Source organism: Manis pentadactyla, chromosome 18 (assembly GCF_030020395.1).
Source record: "Manis pentadactyla isolate mManPen7 chromosome 18, mManPen7.hap1, whole genome shotgun sequence".
NCBI lineage: Eukaryota > Metazoa > Chordata > Mammalia > Pholidota > Manidae > Manis > Manis pentadactyla.
The window spans coordinates 2,081,657-2,103,776 of record NC_080036.1 but is presented as its reverse complement, the minus strand read 5'-3'; the positions used below and the strand labels follow the sequence as shown (position 1 = coordinate 2,103,776).

Genomic DNA, 22,120 nt, shown 5'->3' with positions numbered 1-22,120 from the left:
GCACCCACCCATAGCTTTGCCTGTGCCTCAGCAGGTGACTAATACCAAACCATACAAACCGCCTGGAGGGCATAAAGAGATTGGAGAAACTCTCGAGGAGCTGGAAAAGGTGGGTACTATAAAGCCCACCCACAGTCCTTTAAATTCCCCAGTGTGGCCAGTCAAAAAGCCAGATGGCTCCTGGCATATGACTGTGGATTACAGAGAACCGAATAAGGTCATACCCCTCTATGCATGCTGCTGTCCCCTCTATTGCAGGCCTGATGGATACCCTCAGCCATGAACTAGGAACATACCATTATGTGGTAGATCTTGCTAATGCCTTCTTTTCCATTGACATTGAGCAGGAAAGTCAGGAACAGTTTGCCTTCACATGGGAAGGACGGCAATGGATTTTCACCGTCCTCCCACAGGGATACCTCCACAGCCCCACCATCTGTCACGGACTTGTAGCCCAGGACTTGGCTACATGGGAGAAACTGCCAATGGTGTGGCTGTACCATTATATTGATGATGTTATGCTCACGTCTGATTCTCTTTCAGATCTAGAAGGTGCAGCACCTAGACTGCTGTTAACATTTACAGGAGAAAGGATAGGCTGTGAACACCACCACCAAGGTTCAGGGACCTGGTTTGTCTGTCAAATTCTTGGGGGTCGGGTAAGACCAAAGTTATACCAGAAGCAGTTATACACAAAGTCCAGGCCTTTCCTACCCCCACAACTGCAGCATTGCTACAGGAGTTTCTGGGTCTTCTAGGATACTGGAGAGTGTTTATCCCACACTTGGCACAAATTCTGAAGCCCTTATACCGGTTGGTACAAAAGGGCATCAGGTGGAACTGGGATGAGACATGTGCATCTGCCTTTACTACAGCAAAACGGGCAGTCAAGGCCATGCAGGCCTTGACTGTGATAGACCCATCAAGGCCCTGTGAGCTGGACGTTCATGTCACTGAAGACGGTTACAGCTGGGGTCTCTGGCAGCGGCTTGAATGAACTCGCCAACCCGTTGGATTCTGGTCACAACTCTGGAAAGGGGCAGAGGTACGATACACTTTGATAGAAAAACAACTGGCTGCCGTGTACCACGCCTTGCTGGCTACAGAACCCTTCACTGGAATGGCCCCAATAAAAGGTAATAACCACCTATGCCATCTTGGGGTGGGTACGAGACTGGACCCAAAAGCCAAGGAGTGGTGTGGCACGAACACCCACACTAGCCAAGTGGGGTGCTTACCTACAGCAGCGTAGTGCCCTCTCTAGTAGCCCCTTGAGTGAAGAACTCCAATGCTTGTTGGGGCCAGTGACATATACTAGTGAAAAGCAGGAAGAACTTGCTTTTGAACCATTAGTAGTAGAGTCCCTATTAGGAGGGAAGAGCCCCTATACCCAAAGATGCATGGTACACAGATGGCTCCAACAGTCGGCAGCTCCCAAAATGGAGGGCCATAGCTTTCCATCGTAAGACTGAGACAATATGGATGGAAGATGGTGAGGGTAAGAGCAGCCAATGGGCAGAGTTGCAGGCTGTCTGGCTTGTGATCCGCAAGGAGCCCTCCCCTATAGTTGTCTGCACAGACAGCTGAGCTGTCTATCGGGGCTTGACCCTGTGGCTACCAACCTGGTATCATGCCAACTGGCTGGTTGGTCCCCGACCCCTTTGGGGACAAGAATTGTGGCAAGACTTATGGGCCTGTGGTACAGTATACCATGTGACAGGTCATTTGCCACTGGCATCCCCAGGAAATGATGCAGCAGATAAATTGGCCCAGATAACATTGGTTACAAGGAAAGCCTGCCTCTGATGTAGCCCAATGGCTACATCAGCATTTGTTGCATGCGGGGCAAAAGACAATGTGGGCTGTAGACCATCGGTGGGGCTTGCCTTCGACCTTTGAAGAAGTTAGTAGAGCCCGGCAGGAATGTGTCATGTGCTCCAAAAGGGATGTACACCGAGTTCCACAGCAACATGGGAGAATAGTTAAGGGGCCTATACCCCTCGTCAGGTGCCAGATAGACTACATTGGGCCTCTACCTGTGTCAGAAGGATATCAGTATGTGATGACTTGTGTGGACACAACAGCTGGACTTCTGGTTGCTTTTCCCACCTGTTGTGCAGACCAGCAGATGACCAAACAAGGCCTGGAGCGTCTTTTTGCTGCCTATGGCTGACCACAGGTAATTGAGAGTGATCAGGAGACTAATTTTTTTGTTGTTGTTGTTATCATTAATCTACAATTACATGAAGAACATTATGTTTACTAGGCTCCCCCCTTCACCAAGTACCCTCCACAAACCCCATTACAGTCACTGTCCATCAGCATAGTAAGATGCTGTAAAATCACTACTTGTCTTGCCTTTAGTTAGTCTGCTTTCTTTGCTGTGATTTTATTTTCTCTGGTGACATCTATTTAGCCTTAGGAGTGCTCCCATCTAGAGCAGTCCCTCTAAAATACCTTGTAGAGGTGGTTTGTGGGAGGCAAATTCCCTCAACTTTTGCTTGTCTGGGAATTGTTTAATCCCTCCTTCATATTTAAATGATAATCATGCTGGATACAGTCAATATCCTTGGTTTAAGGCCCTTCTGTTTCATTGCACTAAATGTATCATGCCATTCTCTTCTGGCCTGTAAGGCTTCTGGTGAGAAGTCTGATGATAGCCTGATGGGTTTTCCTTTGTAGGTGACCTTTTTCCTCTCTCGAGCTGCCTTTAAAACTCTGTCCTTGTCCTTGATCTTTGCCATTTTAATTACTATGTGTCTTGGTGTTGTCCTCCTTGGGTCCCTTTTGTTGGGAGTTCTGTGTACTTATGTGGTCTGAGTGACTATTTCCTCCCCCAGTTCGGGGAATTTTTCAGAAATTATTTCTTCAAATACACTTTCTATCCCTTTTTCTCTCTCTTCTTCTTCTGGTACCCCTACAATGCGGATATTGGTCCTTTTGTATTGGTCACACAATTCTCTTAATATTGTTTCATTCCTGGAGATCTTTTTATCTCTCTGCATCAGCTTCCATGCATTCCTGTTCTCTGGTTTCTATTCCATCAATGGCCTCTTGCATCTCATCCATTCTGCTTTTAAATCCTTCCAGAGATTGTTTTATTTCTGTAGTCTCTCTCCCTACTTTGTTAGTTAGCTCTTGCATTTTTCTCTGCAGCTCCATCAGCATGGTTATGACCTTTATTTTGAATTCTTTTTCAAGAAGATTGGTTAGGTCTATCTCTCCAAGCTCCTTCTCAGGGGTTGTCTCTTTGATTTTGGTCTGGATCAAATTCTTCTGCCTTTTCATGGCAATAGAGGTAGTTGTGGAGAGCTGGCGCGTGTGTCGGCTGGGAGAACGTCCCTTCTTGCTAGTTTGTGGCCTTCCTCTCCTGGGAGAATGGTGATCCCTAGCCGCTTGTCCTGGGCAGCTGCGCACAGACGGGGTCTCTGATTCTTGCCCGGCCTCTGTGGAGTAAGCTCCGTGGTTGCTGTGGGCATGGCCGCTTTCAGGCTGCTGCTCCGCTATGGCGGAGCCACATCAGAGGGGGAATGGGTGGGAGGCTGTTTATCACCGTGAGGGGCCTCTGAGCTGCGCTGCCGCCCAGGGGGTTAGGGCGTCCGGAGTTCCCCGGGATTCCCAGCAGCTGGGCTGAGTGTCCCGGGACACTTCTGTCCAGCTGTGGGGTCCCTGTCCCTTTAAGACTTTCAAAAAGCACTCGCTTTTCTTTGTCCCGGGAACACTGGCTGCAGGGACCCGCTCGCAGGTTTTACTATCCTGTTTCCCTAGTATCCAGCATCCCATGCACTGTGTATCTGCATTCCCGGTGCGGATGGCTGGGGCTGGGTATTTAGCAGTCCTGGGCTCCCTCTCCCTCCCCGCTCCGACTCCTCTCCTCCTGCCGGGAGCTGGGGTGAGGAGCGCTCGGGTCCTGCCAGGCCGTGGCTTGTATCTTATCCCCTTTGTGAGGCACTGGGTTCTTGCAGGTGTAGATGTAGCCTGGCTGTTGTCCTGTATCTTCTGGTCTCTCTTTTAGGGATAGTTGTATTTGTTATATTTTCAAAAATATATATGGTTTTGGGAGGAGATTTCCACTGCTCTAATCACGCCGCCATCTTGGCTCCACCCTCCTCAGGGCACCCATTTTAATGGACATACACTGCAGGAATGAGTGCGCCAGCTGGGAATCAAATGAAAGTTTCATGTGCCATGCAATCTACTGCAGCAGGCATGATAGAGGGGCACAATAGCTTGCTAAAATCTGGACTAAAGTCAGATACCAATAGTCTGCGGAGATGTTCAGTCTGCTTATGGACCATGCTACGGTGTTTGAACAACAGACCCCGAAAGGTAGCCGTGAGCCCCGTAGACATGTGAACGCATATGGCTGCCTCCCCTATACAACTGCAAGTACAAACCAAGGAAGAATCACTGAAGTTGAGGTTTGGCCACCAGAATAACATCTTGCTGCCAACACCAACTGCACTGAATCCCGGAGACTCCATTTAGTGGATGTGGCCTTCGACCTTTCGACACCTGGACCAACGATGGCTGGCTCTCCTGTGTATTCCTGGAATAACAGTAGAGTGGCCACCAAAGGTCACAGTAGTGTATCCTGAACAGTCAGAAGGTAGGAGCATCTTACCGGGGAGTGTTGTTTTATCATTATGTCCAGTGCATGCACCTCCAGTAGCACTATATATAGACCCTTCAGCAACCCCCACAGGGAAAGGAGTAAAAGTATGGTATACTAGACCTGGAGGGGATCCCTCTTTTGCTTCAGTCCTATCACAGGACCACTCTCTTGCATGCATCCTACCTGATGGACAGGATTTGCCTATGTCGGTAGCATTAAAACATGTGTCTTATCGACCCTAAAGTCTTTGTGGATTGAGAACTTCCTCTGGTTTGAGGATTATTAAAAGTTTTGTTATTAGGAACCTCCTCTGGTTTGAGGATTATTATAATTTTTGTTACCTGTATCAAAATCTTGCTGTATCCTAATTTTTATTATCTCTAAGTTGTTATCCTCTGTTGCTATTGTGGAATCTGGTCACAGTGCTCCAGCTTTCTCGCACAGGGTCCATTGCAGAAGACTGAAAGTGTACAGATTGTAAGGCGAGAATCCTGGAGGGGTGAAGTGTAGGGAAGTTGGGTTTCCTATGGCCAGGATCCTCACTGAACTTAAACCACCTGATGACGTAACTCACCTGTTGCTAGGCTACCGCGTCCAGACCTTTAGGCAATAAGCTATTATTGTGCTATATAGAGAGCTCAGCCCAGTGCTCTGGGCAGAGGCAGAGATGCTACTGCTTGACCTACCACAGGGAGAACAAGCCAGATAATAAACCCTTTCACCCCAAAGAACGTTTTGCTGTCAATTTCTTTGGTCACATTGAATCCATAGTGAACTTGCCCGGGGCTGAAACCCATTGGCAAGACACTGGAAAAGCTAGTATTTTAATAATCATTACAAGTAACTTCATATCCTAACCTTGACAAATGGTAGTTTCTTGAAGGTTAGCTTCTTGAATGTGGATTCTAAAAGTTTATCATTTTTGCTAGGTACATAATGTTGTGGGCACGTTTTCGTATTTCAAAACATCAGTACTTGGTTTTTTGGTTTTACTCTAGCCAAGATTTGATATTCTGAAGGGTACTTTTAAGGTATAATTCACTTGTAAAATTCATTCATTTAATGTGTAAAATTCAGCAGTTTTTACTATTTTCACAAAGTTGTTCAACCATTAACCATCATCTAATTCCAGAACATTTTAATTACTCCAATAAGAAACCCTGTTAGTAAAAGGTACATTTTTATTCCCAGGGAGAAACATCTGAGACAAATTTAATTTAAAAAGATATACAAGAAGCATAAGTCTCTGCAACACTATGCTCAAATTTATATATATATTTAAATGTGTAGAACAGACTGGTAGGGAAAACAAATACCCAAAAATTAAGAGTAGCTGTATTTGGATAGTGGTATTAGAATGACTCTTTTTCATGTATTTCCTCTAAAGCTATGTTTTTATAATATTACCTCTATGGTTCTTAAAAAGGTATAGCACAGACATACACCTTGGATTGCTAGAATTTATACTACAATCCAAGTAAATACAAGTTGACACTTCTTTTTAATGCCCACTGTATTTTTTATTAAATGTCTTTCAAAGTAGATAAAATAAGTATAAAGTTAAAAAAAACTTTGGCCACACTTACTAATCTGGTTGAAATCCACAGCTGCATCTTACTTTATGACAAATTGGACTGTTTCATCACTTTGCATCTGGGCATCTACTTCTTAATGGTCATTTCTGAAATAAAGATGTAGTAATTAAGAATATATTATAATGAAAACATAAAATCTTTAAGGCAACTTTCTAAATTTACTGACTAGAGGGGACTATCAAATCAGTCCTGGGACAACCTGCTAGTAAAAAACATTAAAAGGGCTGAGGGGTAGGTGGAAGGGGTGGAACATAGGCTATCATCCCACAGGACCAGAATTAAACAGCTATGTTATATGTACTGAGTATAAAAACCTATAACCTCTTCAGTCCTCAATCCCTTTCATCTACCAGAGTCTTGCCATGTATAGACTCGATGAAAAAAGGGAGAGAAAGACGAGAACTGTAAATATTTATTATGCTTATTTGTCTATTTTTCCACACATGTAGACAGTAAGGTCCAGAGGAGACTTTTATCTGTTTTATTTATGGATATCTTTCCAGCACCTGAGACAATGAACACTGCGCAGTAAGTGCTCAGTAAACATTAACCGGAAGAATGAAAAAATTGATAATTTAACTGGAATTGATAAAATCTTCCATCTGACAGCATTTCAAAACGGCAAAGTCTCAAAATGCCATTTCTTCTACACATACACCATTGATGTTAATGCCAACTACAATCACTGTTTTCTCCCCCAATAAAGAAAGCTCATAAACAAAAGACAATCAAGACATGGTACCAACCCTCAAGAAACAGAACAAAAGCATGTATCACTTTGTAATTTTGTTTGTGCAACGTCAGGGAAAAACTCTTAGAAGGGCAATTGCTAGATATGCAATTTCGCTACTACTGCCAATGTGTGGTTGGTGTCTTTTTCTTTTTTAAACATATAGTTTCTTTTGGGGTGCCTGTGCAGACAGCTACGAATATGAGAAAAAAAGTTTTAAGGAGTGAAAAGTTGAAAGCTCTCAAGATAAGGAGATAAAAGGCATCCAGATTGATAAGGAAGAAATTAAACTGTAAACTATTTGCAGACGACATGATGTTACACATAGAAAACCCTAAAGACACCACCAAAACCTATTAGAATAACTAAATTCAACAAAGTTGCAGGATACAAAATTAATACACAGAAATCTGTCACATTTCTATATACTAAAAACAAACGAGCAGAAAGAGAAATCAGGAAAACAACTCCATTTACAACTGGATCAAAAAGAATAAAATACCCAGGAATAAACCTAACCAAGAAGGTGAAACACCTGTACTCCAAAAACTGTAACACACTCATCAGAGAAAATAAGACGACACTGATAAATGGAACTCTATCCCATGCTCATGATAGGATGAATTAATATTGTCAAAATGGCCATCCTGCCCAAAGCAATTTACAGATTCAATGCAACCCCTATCAAAATACCAGCAGCATTCTTCAATCAACTAGAACAAATAGTTCTAAAATTCGTAGGGAACCACAAAAGACCCTGAATAGCCAAAGCAATCCTGAGAAAGAAGAACAAAGCAGAGGAGATTACACTCCCTAACTTCAAGCTCTACTACAAAACCACAAGTAATCAAAACCGTTTGGTACTGTCACCAGAACAGACCCACAGATCAATGGAACAGAACAGACAGCCCAGATATAAACCCACACACATACAGTCAATTAACATATGATAAAGGAGTCACGAATACACAATGGGGAAAAGACAGCCTCTTCAACAACTGGTAATGAGAAAACTGGACAGCTAAATTTAAGAAAAATGAAACTAGATTATTGTCTAACTCCATACACAAAAGTCAACTGGAAATGGATCAAAGACCTAAATGTAAGTCATGAAACCGTAATACTCTTAGAAGAAAAGAGAGGCAAAAATCTCTTGAATAAACATGAGCAATTTTTTCCTGGACACATTTACTGGGGCAAAGGAAACAAAATCGAAAATGAACAAGTGGGACTACATTGAACTAAAAATATTCTGTACATCAAAGGACACCATCAGCAAAACAAAAAGGCATTTCAAAATATGGGAGAATATATTCATAAACAACTCACCTGATAAAGAGTTACCATCCAACATACATAAAAAACTCATACTCCTCAACATCCAAAAAAACAAATAACCCAATTAAAAAAATAGGTGGAGGACCTGGACACTTATACAAAGAAAAAATTCAGATGGCCAACAGGCACATGAAAAGATGCTCCACATCACTAATCATCAGGGAAATGCAAATTAAAACTACAATGAGATTATCACTTCACACCAGTTAGGATGGCCACTATCCAAAAGACAAGAAATAACAAATGCTGGCAAGGATGCGGAGAAAAGGGAACCCTCCTACACTGCTGGTGGGAATGTAAATTGGTGCAACTGCTGTGGAAAGCAGTATGGAGATTCCACAAAAAGCTAAAAAATAGAAATACCATTTGACCCAGAAATTCCACTCCTAGAAATTTACCCAAAGAAAACAAAATCCCTGATTCAAAAAGACATATGCACCCTATGTTTATCGCTGCACTATTTACAATAGCCAAGATATGGTCCAAGCCAAGATATAAGTGCCTATCAGTAGATGAATGGATAAAGATGTGGTATATATACACAATGGAATTATTGTTCACCCATAAAAAGAAAGGAAATCCTACCATTTGCAACTAGAGGGCAGAGAAAGACAAATACCATATGATTTCAGTTATTTGTGGAGTATAAAAACAAAGGAAAATGGAAAGAACAAAACAGCACTAGACTCACAGACACACTGAGAAGTGACTACCAGTTACCAAGGGGAAGGTTTGGGGAGGGTGAGAGGGAGGGTGAAGGGGATAAAGGGGCACAGTAATTCGCAATAACAATATAAATTGGTCACAGGGACGGCATTAATAACAATATAAATCGGTCACAGGGACAGCATTACAGCATGGAGAATATAGTCAATGATTCTGTAACATCTTATTACATTGATAGATACTAACCGCACTAGAGGGGGTGGGGATTTAATAATATGGGTAACTGTTGAACCACTGTGTTGTATGTTTGAAACCAACATAAGATTGCATATCAACAATACTTCAATAAAAATAAAGTTGAAAGGTCTCAAGAATACCCTCAAGGAACCCAACAGTTCCCTACTTCCCCTCCTGCTGGGAATGTAAGTAAACTGGTGCAACTACTGTTGAGAGGCAAAAATCTCTCACATGGCTAAATTATTATTCCACAAAATGCTACTTTTTATTAAAATTGTGTGGGAGGGGGTAATACAAGTATTAATATAGACTTGTTCTTTTTTTCTTTCAAAAAGAAGCAATGGAAGGATAAACAAAAACCACTTAAAATAGTCAGCTACAGTGAAAAGAGAAAAGCAGGGTAGAAGGGATAAGGATGGAAGATGACAGCTTCACAGAACATACCTTGTGTTAGAGTTTTGGCTTTGGAGACATGTTTTAAGCCCAAATGAACAACACTGAATACCAGAATGATAATGACCATCAACAACCGAAACAGTAAACATATATTTTTTTAATTCATGGTCATCTTTGGAAATTGCTAGGGCACTACCTTATTATTCTGAAAGTTGACAGAGGACAAGAATGAAGCATTTATCCTAGCTTTCTTATATGAAACATATCCCAGAGTAACCAAGCAGTGAGTAAGTGAAAGCTCTTTTTTCACAGGACTCCAAATAATGAATGTAGAAGGAAATGATAGGATAAGAAAATCAACATTTTATAACACTAATGAAATAACAGATATCAAAAATGATCAATGGTAGCTAAAGCCATTAGGTAAAAAGGTAGATGGGAAACTTTAAAATAATGGGTAAGTCAGGCTGACAAAACTTGAACCCAATGACTAATCTGATCATTCAAACAGGTCAATCATATATTAATGTGCAAAAGTACTCATCACTATCAATTACGTGTTCATCTATGGAGCTCTAGTTTCAAAATATTAAATATAAATTCCGTAGTAGTACCATTTCCACTCTTACCAGCATGGGCCAAGCCACCTTCTTTCTCATCTGCACTACTGCAGTAGTTCCCTATCTGATCCCCAGCATCTCCGCTTGGTAATGAGAAATAACCCCTCAGCAAGTTAGTCAAGTTAGTCCTTTTCATAGTCAGATCATGTCATTCTTCTGCTTAAACCCTCCAAGTCCATCTCACTAGTCTAAAAGCCAAAGTCCTTACAAAGGCCACAAGGGACCACGATCTGATTATTTTCCTTCCCCATGTCTCTAATCTCCTACCACTCTACCCCTTTATTCACTCAATTCTGGCCACACTGGCCTCTTTCCTCTCCTCAAACTCATCATGCATGTTCTTACATCAGGATCTCGGGACTTATTTTCCCTCTGCCTGGAACACCAGGTATCTCTCTGGTTTATTCCTCTTCCACTTCCTTTAGGACTTGGTTTTTTACAAGCTATTTCATCAAAAGAGATACACCCTGGTACCCTAAGCAAGCCCAAAATATCTGCCTCAAATTTTCTTATCTGGCATAGAATATGTAAGGAGAAATAAGTCATAAATTCTGGAAATGATATCATTTGAAACACAAGTCATCAATTTCCACATCTTTGTGTCTAAACATCTATAAAACTATATTGCCCCTTTTAAAAGATTCTATGAGCTCAACTTCAAAGAATTAATGAAGATGTAACTAACCACAGTGAGTTTTTTGTTTGTTTTTCTATTTGGTTTTGTGGGTTTTTTTGGCGGGGGTTGTTTTTTAAATCATCTGTATCCATAATTCTAGAAAGGAGTGGTGAAAGATTTGAATTAAGTCCCATTAAAAAATAACTAGCAAAATAAATGGCATTCCTTTGCCTCCCACTTCTTTAGGGATTTCTCTTTGGCATTACATTACGAAGTTCCAAACAATCTCAGGAAAACTTAGAGACTTCCAATTTTATCTATTATCTTTAGGCACGATGACCACCAGAAAGAATCAAAAGAACTCAGTAACTCTAACACAACTAGACTAGTTTTGACATGGTAGGGATGTTTGAACTTAATTATTTTTCTTTAAATAAACAAACTGCCCCTGGGCTAACACCTACTCTGCCTTTTAAACATCCTGTGGCTGGCAAGCTTCAGGGTCTTAAGAGAGACAGCCAGGGGACAGAGAAAAACAGCAAGGATGACTCAGTGATCACATTTAATAGCCTCTGAAGACCGAAACAAAGATACCAGTTTTGGCAAGAGTTCTCCAGAGCTGCCCCAAAACTGACTTATTCACATACCTTTCATCTGAACAATCTATTTTCACTTAGTTTAAGGTTCACAAAGCACTTGTTATGTGCCCATCCAACCCTAGGTACAAAATAAACCAAGAGCACAATGAAAACAATCAGCAGGGGTACTAAGGGTTGGATGATGACATTTAATTTTAAACCATGCTTTGTTTGGCAGTGGAGAACACAAAGAGAACTCAAGTATTTGGGTATAGAAATGCCCCTGCAAATTTGGAAATAAGACTTTAGCAAATTCACCCACTTGAAAGGCTAGTAATATTCAAGTAACCTTCACTGAGCAACTTCTGTGTGCCATATATTTACACTGACTCTCTTAATTTTCTGAACTCGCCTATATGAAAGGTATTAATAAAGCACACGGAGTCGTTAAGTAACCTGTCCAAACCAGAAGGAGCGCCAGGATGCAAAATCCCAGTCTTTCTTTTTCATTCTTGTAATGTGCACTAAACTGGAATAAAATTATTAGTCACAAATACATTTCCCCGTAAGAGTAATGTAAATGTATATGGGTCATTTTAGATATTTGTTACATTCTTCCACAGTTGCTTTAGGTAAGAGGACAAAGGGGAAGGTTCACTGTTACACATTAATAAGAAAGCTGTGGCATGAAGGGGTGAATCAGAAGAATATGCTACATTCAAGCCTAAGGGAACTGAGTTAAGAGTAAACCATACATACCACAGTTCACTAATTAGTATTCATTCAATGATTAACCTGAATCACATCTAACTGACCAGCAGCTCCTTCATATATCCTGAGAAGTCAGGGAAATAATGTTAAGATTTAGTAGAGTGGGTACATAGGTGTTTATCAAAATGTACTTTCTCAATGTTTAAAATACTTCTCTTTCTTGATATAGGCAGATATATATATATTCATACATGTAATAAAGTATATTAATTTCTTAATGTTTACAACATAATTATTACAGTTATGATGCCTAATTTTCCTTTTCTGGAAGTTTCTCTCATGTGAACACTTGAATTCCTTTCTAACACTATGACGTAACACTGATTGGCCTGTTCTTTACTCAACAGAACCTGATTTTTAACGTCATTAATCAAAAAACTATTTTGTAGGAATATTTTCTTTCTAAATTGTAAACTTAATTGGTTATTATTAGATGCACCCACTCTATATCACACAGCAAGTTACAGTAAAAGTAATTTATCTATTGTGAATAAAACACAGTTACTTAAGTGTCAGGCACATTACCCAGGAAATGTGGCCTTGCTACACTAATGTCCTCAGTTATGTGGAGATAGTGGAAATTCTTCAGAAAAAAGTATTCCCACTGACTAAAAAACATGCCATTTAAGCACTGTACTGCTTTATGAGGAGAGATTCTACAGATTGATGATTTAAAAGTTTCCCAAAGTCCTAAATACATATGCTAGGTATTCTAGATACTTTATTGTATCCTGGGAATTTTCAGCATAAATTAACACTTAAAAAAAATACTCCTCACAATCTTAAATCTGAATGGTAAAGAAAGATGAAGGAAAGGGAAGGGGAGGTCACACTCTCCCAAGACATCAAGTGTAAATACCTTATTTTTTAAAAACCTTAGGATTTTTAGAGTGGATTAAAGATCGTGGCATGAGAGGTAAGACAGAAACCTCCTCCTAAAACCACATACAATATAAAAATATACCAAACACATCATATACTGAAAGAGCAAGAGGAAAAAAAGCTGTGGCAGACAGTCTACACCTGGGGAAAACAGCAGACCTCAAGGAAAAGGGTAAAGTACCAAAGCCATAACTCAGAGGGACTCAAGCCTTCCCCCACTGCAGCTCGCTGGCGGGAGGAAGAGAAACAGAGCAGGGAGGGGGTGGAGGACTAAGACTGCTGAACACCCAGCCCTGGAAGATCTGCTCTGGGAGCATGAACCTACATTACATGGTGCTCTGGAGATTAGTGGGGTTGGGAACATGAGACAGACAGAATACCTGGAGACACTAATATTTCAGTTCTTGTGGAAAACAGATACCCACAACCAGCCATTCCGGGACAAAACAAAGGCAGGCAGTCTGAGAGACTTCCTAACAGAGAGAGGGCTGCTAAAGGGGCAAGGATTGCACAGAGCTTGCTCTTTAGGTGAAAGGACAGGTGGACAAAATTGTCCGGGGGCACTCTGCCCAACAGGTTGGGAACTTTCAGAAGGTTCAGTCACAACATCCTCATCACTGCCTAAGTGGCTCCAAGGCCCCCCACCGTGATACGGAACCTGCTGCGCCTTCCTCCCGACTGACACTGGCTCACAAACCAACCATTGTGCCAGGCCAGGCAGAGAGCAGCCCCACCTACAGCAGCTACAAGTGCAAAGCATAGTGGCTTCTCCCTGCATGCTCGGCCCACTGGCCCTGGCAGTGGAGACAGGCACTACAGCCGGGAAGCAGGAAAAGACCTCTTTCCTCCTGACAGGCACCACTGCCACTCCCCTGTGACCCCAGCTATCGCTCCAGGGGATGAGCAGGTCCAGAGAGTTGGGCTTCTGGGCACTAGAGGTCGCCACATACAAATATGAAACAACAAAGCAACCTGGTTCAAACCAAAATCCCACAAACACAAGAAAGAGAGCCAAGTGAAAATGAACTTATCACTCTTCCTGAAAGAGATTTCAAAATAAAAATTATAAACATGCTAATGGACGTACAGAAAAATATTCAAGAACTCAGGAAGGAATTCAGGAATGAGATACATTCAAAAAACAGTTTCTGAAATGACACACACAATGAAGGGATTCAAAAGCAGATTAGATGATGTAGAGGAGATGGTAAATGTAATAGAAGTTAGAGAAAAGAAATACAAAGAATATGAGACACAGAGAGAAAAAAGGATCTCTAGGAGTGAAAGAACATTGAGAAAACTGTGTGAACAATCCAAAGGGAACAATATTCACATTACAGGGGTACAAGAAGAAGAAGAAGAGAGAAAAAGGGATAGAAACTGTCTTTGAGGAGATAACTGCTGAAAATTTCCCCAATCTGGGAAGGAGATGGTATATCAGGCCATGGAGGTGCACGATCTCCCAACACAAGGGACCCAAGGAGGATAACACCAAGACATATAGTAATTAAAATGGCAAAGATCAAAGACAAGGACAGAGTATTAAAAGCACCCTGAGAGAGAAAACAAATCACCTACAAAGGAAAACCCATCAGGCTATCATCAGACTTCTCAACAGAAATCTCATAGGCCAGGGGGAGTGGCATGATATATTTAATGCAATAGAGCAGAATACCATACGTGGCAGGATTATCATTTAAATTTGAAGGAGGGATTGAACAACTTCCAGATAAGCAAAAACTGAGAGAATTTACCTCCCACAAACCATCTCTACAGTGTATTTTAGAGTGACTACTATAGATGGAAGTGTACCTAAGGAAAAATAGCTATCACCAGAAGAAATAAAACCATAGTAAAGAAAGTAGACCAATTAGTTACTAAGCAGATACAAAATCAAATCAATTACCCCCACGGTAAGTCAAGGGATAGACAAAAAGTACAGAATATGATACCTAATATATAAAGAAGGAAGGAGGAAGAAGGGGGAGGAAAAAAAGAATGTTTAGATTGTGTTTATAACCGCATACTAAGTGAGTTAAATTAGACCATTAGATAGTAAGGAAATTATCCTTGAACTTTGATAACCATGAATCTAAACCCTGCAATGGCAATAAGTACATACATATCAATAATCACCATAAATGTAAATAGTCTGAATGCACCAATCAAAAGACATATAGAGTCAAGGAATGGATAAAAAAACAAGACCCATCTATATGGTGCCTACAAGAGACTCATTTCAAACCCAGACACATACACAGACTAAAAGTGAAGGGATGGAAAAACATATTTCATGCAACTAATAGGGAGAAAAAAGCAGGAGTTGCAGTACTTGTATCAGACAAAATAGACTTCAAAACAAAGAAAGCCACAAGAGACAAAGGACATTACATAATTATAAAGGGATTAATCCAACAAGAGGACATAACCATTATAAATATCTATGCACCCAACACAGGAGCACCTACATATGTGAAACAAATACTAACAGAATTGAAGGGGGAAATAGAACGCAATGGTATTTTAGGAGACTTCAGTACTCCACTCACTCCAAAGGATAGATCAACCAGACAGAAAATAAGTAATGACACAGAGGCACTGAACAATGTATTAGAACACATGGACCTAATGGAAATCTACAGAACACTTCATCCAAAAGCAACAGGATACACATCCTTCTCAAGTGCACATGGAACATTTTCAAGAACAGATCATATACTAGGCCACAAAAACAGCCTCAGTAAATTCAGAAAGACTGAAATTCTACCAACCAACTTCTTAGATCACAAAGGTATGAAGCTAGAAATAAATTAAACAAACAAAAAAAAAAACAGAAAAGCCCACAAACACATGGAGGTTTAACAACATGCTTCTAAATAATCAAAGGATCAATGAACAAATAAAAACAGAGATCAAGCAATATATGGAGACAAACGACAACAATAACTCAACACTGCAAAATCTATGGGACACAGCAAAGGCCATGCTAAGAAGGAAATATATTGCAATACCAACTTATCTCAAGAAAGAACAATTCCATATAAACAGTCTAAACTCACAAGTAACAAAACTAGAAAAAGAAGGACAAATGAGGCCCAAAGTCAGTAGAAGGAGGGACATAATAAAGACCAGAGCATAAATAAATAAAATCGAGAAGAATAAAACAATAGAAACAATCAATGAAAGCAAGAGCTGGTTCTTTGAGAAAATAAATGAAATAAATAACTCCCGTGCCAGACTTACCAAGAAAAAAAGAGAGTCTACTCACATAAACAGAATCAGAAATGAGAAAGGAAAAATCACTATGGACACAACAGAAATACAAAGAATTATGAGAGAATACTATGAAAAATTAAATGCTAAAAAACTGGATAACCTAGAAGATGGACAACTTTCAAGAAAAATACAACCTCTCAGGGCTGACCAGAGTAGAAACATTTAATCTGAACAGACTAAATACCAGCAATGAAATTGAATTGGTAATCAAAAACTACCCAAGAACAAAACTCCTGGGCCAGATGTATTTACCTCAGAATTTTATCAAACATTTAGTGAAGACCTAATACCCATTCTCCTTAAACTTTTCCAAAAAACAGAACAGGAGGGAATACTCCCAAACTCATTCTATGGGGCCAGCATCACTCTAATACAAAAACCAGGCAGACAACACACACAAAAAAATTACAGACCAATATCCCTGATGAACATAGATGCAAAAATACTCAACAAAATACTAGCAAACTGAATTAAAAAATGTATCAAAAAGATCATCCATCATGCTCAAGTAGCATTTACCCCAGGGATGCAAGGAAGGTACAATAAGCAAAAATCCATTAATATCATACACATCAACAAAAAGAAGGACAAAAACCACATGATCACCTTCAATAGATGCTGAAAAAGTACTGGACAAAATTCCTCATCCATTCATGACAAAAACTCTCAAGATAGAAGGCAAGTATCTCAATATAATAAAAGGCAATATATGAAAAACTCAAAGCCAACATACTTAACAGCAAGAAGCTGAAAGCTTTTCCTTTAAGATTGGAAACAACACAAGAAGCCCACTCTTGCCACTTTTATTTAACATAGTTCTGGAGGTCCTAGCCACGGCGATCAGACAACACACAGAAATAAAAGGCACCCAGACTGGTAAAGAAGCTAAACTATCACTGTCGCAGATGTCATGATATTGTACATAAAAAGCCCTAAAGAATCCACTCTGAAACTACTAGAACTGATATCAGAATACAGCAAAGTTGCAGGATACAAAATACACAGAAATCTGTTGCATTCCTATACACTAATGATGAACTAGCAGAAAGAGAAATCAGGAAAACAATTACATTCACAATTGCATCAAAAAGAATAAAATACCTAGGATAAACTTAACCAAGGAGGTGAAAGACCTATACCCTGAAAACTACAAGACACTCATGAGAGAAATTAAAGAACATACCAATAAATGGAGACACATTCTGCGATCATGGATAGGAAGAATTAATATTGTCAAAATGGCCATCCTGCCTAAAACAATCTACACACTTAATGCAATCCCTATCAAAATACCAACAGCATTCTTCAACGAACTAGAGCAAATAGTTCTAAAATTCATATGGAACCACCAAAGACCCCAAATAGCCAAAGAAATCCTGAGGAGGAAGAATAAAGCTGGGGGAATTATGCTCCCCAACTTCAAGCTCTACTACAAAGCCACAGTAATCAAGACAATTTGTTACTGGCACAAGAACAGACCCACAAATCAGTGGAACAGAATAGAGAGTCCAGATATAAACCCAAGCATATATGGTCAATTAATATACAATAAAGGAGCCATGGACATACAATTTGGAAATGACAGCCTCCTCAACAACAGGTGTTGGCAAAAGTGAACAACTATATGCAAGAGAATGACACCGGATTACTGTATTATTGTCTAAGCCCATACACAAAAGTACACTTGAAATGGATCAAAGACGTAAATGTAAGTCATGAAACCATAAAAGTCTTAGAAGAAAACAGGTAAAAGTCTCTTGAATATACACCTTTGCAACTTTTTTCTGAATGCATCTCCTCAGGCAAGGGAAACAAAAGCAAAAATGAACACATGGGACTATAGCAACTAAAAAGCTTCTGTACATACAGGACAGGACACCATCAGCAGAACAAAAAAGGCATCCTACAGTATGGGAGAATGTATTTGTAAACAACATACTCGATAAGGGGTTAACATCCAAAATATGCAAAGAATTCAAAAGCCTCAACACCCAAAAAGTAAATAATCTGATTAAAAAATGGGCAGATGATAAGAACAGACAATTCTCCAAAGACATTCAGATGGCTAACAGGCACATGAAAAGATGCTCCCCATCACTAATTATCAGGGAAATGCAAATAAAAACCACAATGAGACATCACCTCACACCAGTAAGGATGGCCAGCATGGCAAATACTAAGAACAACAAATGCTGGCGAGGATGTGGAGAAAGGGGAACCCTCCTACACTGCTGGTGGGAATATCAGCTAGTTCAATTATTGTGGAAAACAATATGGGGGTTCCTCAAAAACTAAAAATAGAAATACCATTTGACCTGGGAATTCCACTCCAAGGAATTTACCCAAAGAATATAACTTCTCAAATTCAAAAAGACATATGTACCCCTATGTTTATTGCAGCACTATTTACAATAGCCAAGATATGGAAGCAACCTAAGTGTCCATCAGTAGATGAATGTATAAAGATGTCACACATATACACAATGGAATACTATTCAGCTAAAGGAAGAAAACAAATCCTACCATGTGCAACAACATGGATGGAGCTGGAGAGTATTATACTCAGTGAAATACGCCAGGCAGAGAAAGAAAAGCACCAAATCATCTCCCTCATTTGTGGAGTATAACAACGAAGCAAAACTGAAGGAACAAAACAGCAACAAAACTCACAGATTCCAAGAAGGGACTAACAGTTACCAAAGGGGAGGGGTTTGGGAGGGTGGGTGGGGAGCAAGCAAAAAGGGTTTTAGGGGTATTGTGATTGGCAAACATGGTGTGGGGAGGATCGTGGGGAAGACAGTGTAGCACAGAGAAGGCAAATAGTGACTCTGTGGCATCTTACTATACTGTTGGGCTGTGACTGCAATGGGGTATGCGGGGGCCACGATAACATGGGTGAATGCAGTAACTACATTGTTTTTTCATGTGAAACCTTCATTAGAGTATAAATCAATAATACCATAATTTTTAAAAAACACTGTTAAAAAGAAAAAAAACAAAAAAGAACTCACACACCTCAACACCCAAAAATCAAATAACCATATTAAAAATTGGGCAAAGGATATGAACAGACACTTCTCCAAAAATTCAGATGGCCAACATACACATAAAGATGTTCCACATCACTTATTATCAGGGAAATGCATATTAAAACCATAATGAGGTATTGCCTCAAACCAGTTGGGATGGCTAACACCCAAAAGACTAAGAACAACAAATGCTGGCAAGGATGGGGAGAAAGGGAAACCCTCCTACATTGCTTGTGGGAATGTCAGCTACTTCAACCATTGTGGAAAGCAATATGGAGGGTCCTCAGAAAACTAAAAACAGAAATATCATTTGAGCCAGGAATTTCACTCCTAGGAATTTACACAAAGAATACAAGTTCTCAGATTCAAAGAGACATATGCACCCCTATGTTTATTGCAGTACTATTTACTATAGCCAAGATATGGAAGCAACCTAAGTGTCCATCAGTAGATGAATGTATAAAGGAGATGTGGTACATATACACAATGGAATACTATTCAGCCATAAAAAAGAAACAAATCTTACCATTTGCAATACCATGGATGGAGCTGGGGGATAGTATGCTCAGTGAAATAAGCCAGGCAAAGAAAGACAAATACCAAATGATTTGCCTTATTTGTGGAATAAAACAACAAAGCAGAACTGAAGGAACAAAACAGCAGCAGACTCACAAACTCCAAGAAGGGACTAGCGGTTACCAAGAGGAGGGGTGGGAGAGGGTGCATGGGGAGGAAGGGAGAAGGGTTTGAGGTGTATTATGATTAGTACACATTGTCGGGGGTGGAGGGGGCGGTCACAGGGAAGACAGTGTAGAACAGAGAAGGCAAGTAGTGACTCTGTGGCATCTTACTACACTGATGGACACTAACCTCAATAGGCGATGGGCGGGACTTGATAATATGGGTGAATGCAGTAACCACTGTTTTTCATATGAAACCGTCATAAGAGTGTATATCAATGATACCTTAATATAAAAAAATTAATTAAACCTTAGGATTTTCAGTGCTTTTCTTTTTCTTGACAACAAAATACTGTGTGCAGACTTATCCTTAAGATTAAATAAAGACAATGGATGGTCTGCTTTTGAAATTAATGTTTGGGGCATCATCAACGGCAATTACTATTTTGATTTGTGTTTAACAAATGAGAGTGCGGAGCACAGAGTCTTTTTGTTTTTTAAAAACGATCATACACAGAATCTCCCTAAATTTTAGTAGTTTTTTCTCTCTCTGCCCTTTCTTCCTGTTGCATACACTCATACATAGCATGAATAACTGTTATTTTTTCAAGTAAATATTTTCCAGGGCTCTGGAGTTCAGAGTTCAGTTTCTTGTATATCTTCAACATCTTACATAATGGAGATACATACAAATCTAAATTATTACAGTGTCTGTGGCTTTATTGCTATTCATGAGTTGTAATACAACACACAATAAAATATTCACTACAGAGAGTGGCTTGGTATTAAAGCAGGTTTACTTTTGCTAGTATTCCAAGGAGCTGTTACTTGAGTAACAGAACTCCAGTATTTGATAGCCTCTTCTTGAAGATGCTGTCATCATATGTATGTGCCCTAGAGACTGTCACCCAATTCCATTAACTTCCTCAAGAATGGAAACAATTTTCATAAAACTCACTGAAGCCTCTTTGTTTTCTAGGGGATAATCCATAACTTCAAATATGCAAGCCAACCAAGAAGAGTTACAATTTTTTCCCTAAATTCCTTTTATCAGCTAGGGGGAGAACACTATTCCTTCTTTAGTGGTTATGGTAGGGTATAATTATTTTCAGCAAGTAATAGATGTTTCTTCCCACAACCAAACTCTAAGATAATTCCTCATGGTGGACACTATACAAAGAAAGAAGGAATGACCAATGTCTTCAACCAGTTTCCAGCAAGTTAAAAAGTAGAATTCATGTCTCATAAAAGGGTCTTCAATAAATGCCTATCTCAAAGCACACAATGTAAGTTATACCTATTTTCTCTGACCCCTGGCTATGAAAAACTGTTTCTCCTAAAATCCACAAAACTTTTAAGTACAGCCGTCATGCAAATCAAAAGAATTCATGACCCTCTATAACTTACACTTCCTTCATGATACAAAAAGAGCTTGCTTAACATTCTATGTTTAAGTGGCATTTAGGGTAAAAAAATGCTAGGAATGAGGGTGAGGAAGACAAACATCATAAATTGGCCATACCAGAAATAACAGAAAAGATTTTGAGAGTGGGGGGAGGGAGGAAACCTGTGCAATCATTTTACATTTTACAGGTGAAGAAAACTGAAGCAGCTTATGAGCAAGGAAAAAACTGAAGTTCATATTATAAATGGTGTTTTCCCCTAGAATCACCCATTCCAACAAATGTAGTTATTTTAGCTTAATACATATATAATACATGTAATCAGAACAGACTGCATGCTAACAAGTTTAAATGAATGCATGAATTCTGAATACTGTTACGGGAAATAAAAAATGGCCCGTGTGTCCTATAGGAATGACTGAATTCCAATAGTAACCTGTATCCTTGGAGCAGTTCTTTAGGACAGTCTGGGATGGATGGATCACTGCTCTGACCCAGGATGGCATTTCTTATATAGGAGACTAATTAAATTCACCATTAGCTAATGTCCCCAAAGATAAGAAACTGTGTATATGCCAATATCCTGTTTTCAACCTGGGAGCTTAATAAAAGGACTATTTCCCATTTGAGGACTGGTGGTCCACTGAAACAGTTCATTAAAAAAGGCACAAATCTCAAAGTAAGGTAG

At 39.8% G+C, this 22,120-nt stretch overlaps 1 long non-coding RNA gene across 1 annotated transcript in view; it reads right to left on the bottom strand.

Annotated features, from left to right (window-relative positions):
* Nucleotides 1-6,200: 6,200 nt before the first annotated feature.
* The window catches only part of LOC130681468 (uncharacterized), a 52,824-nt gene continuing 36,904 nt past the window's right edge, over nt 6,201-22,120 (bottom strand). The window contains exon 2 of the long non-coding RNA XR_008994646.1: nt 6,201-6,296. This is a non-coding gene — a long non-coding RNA (uncharacterized LOC130681468). The remainder of the gene's footprint in view (nt 6,297-22,120) is intronic.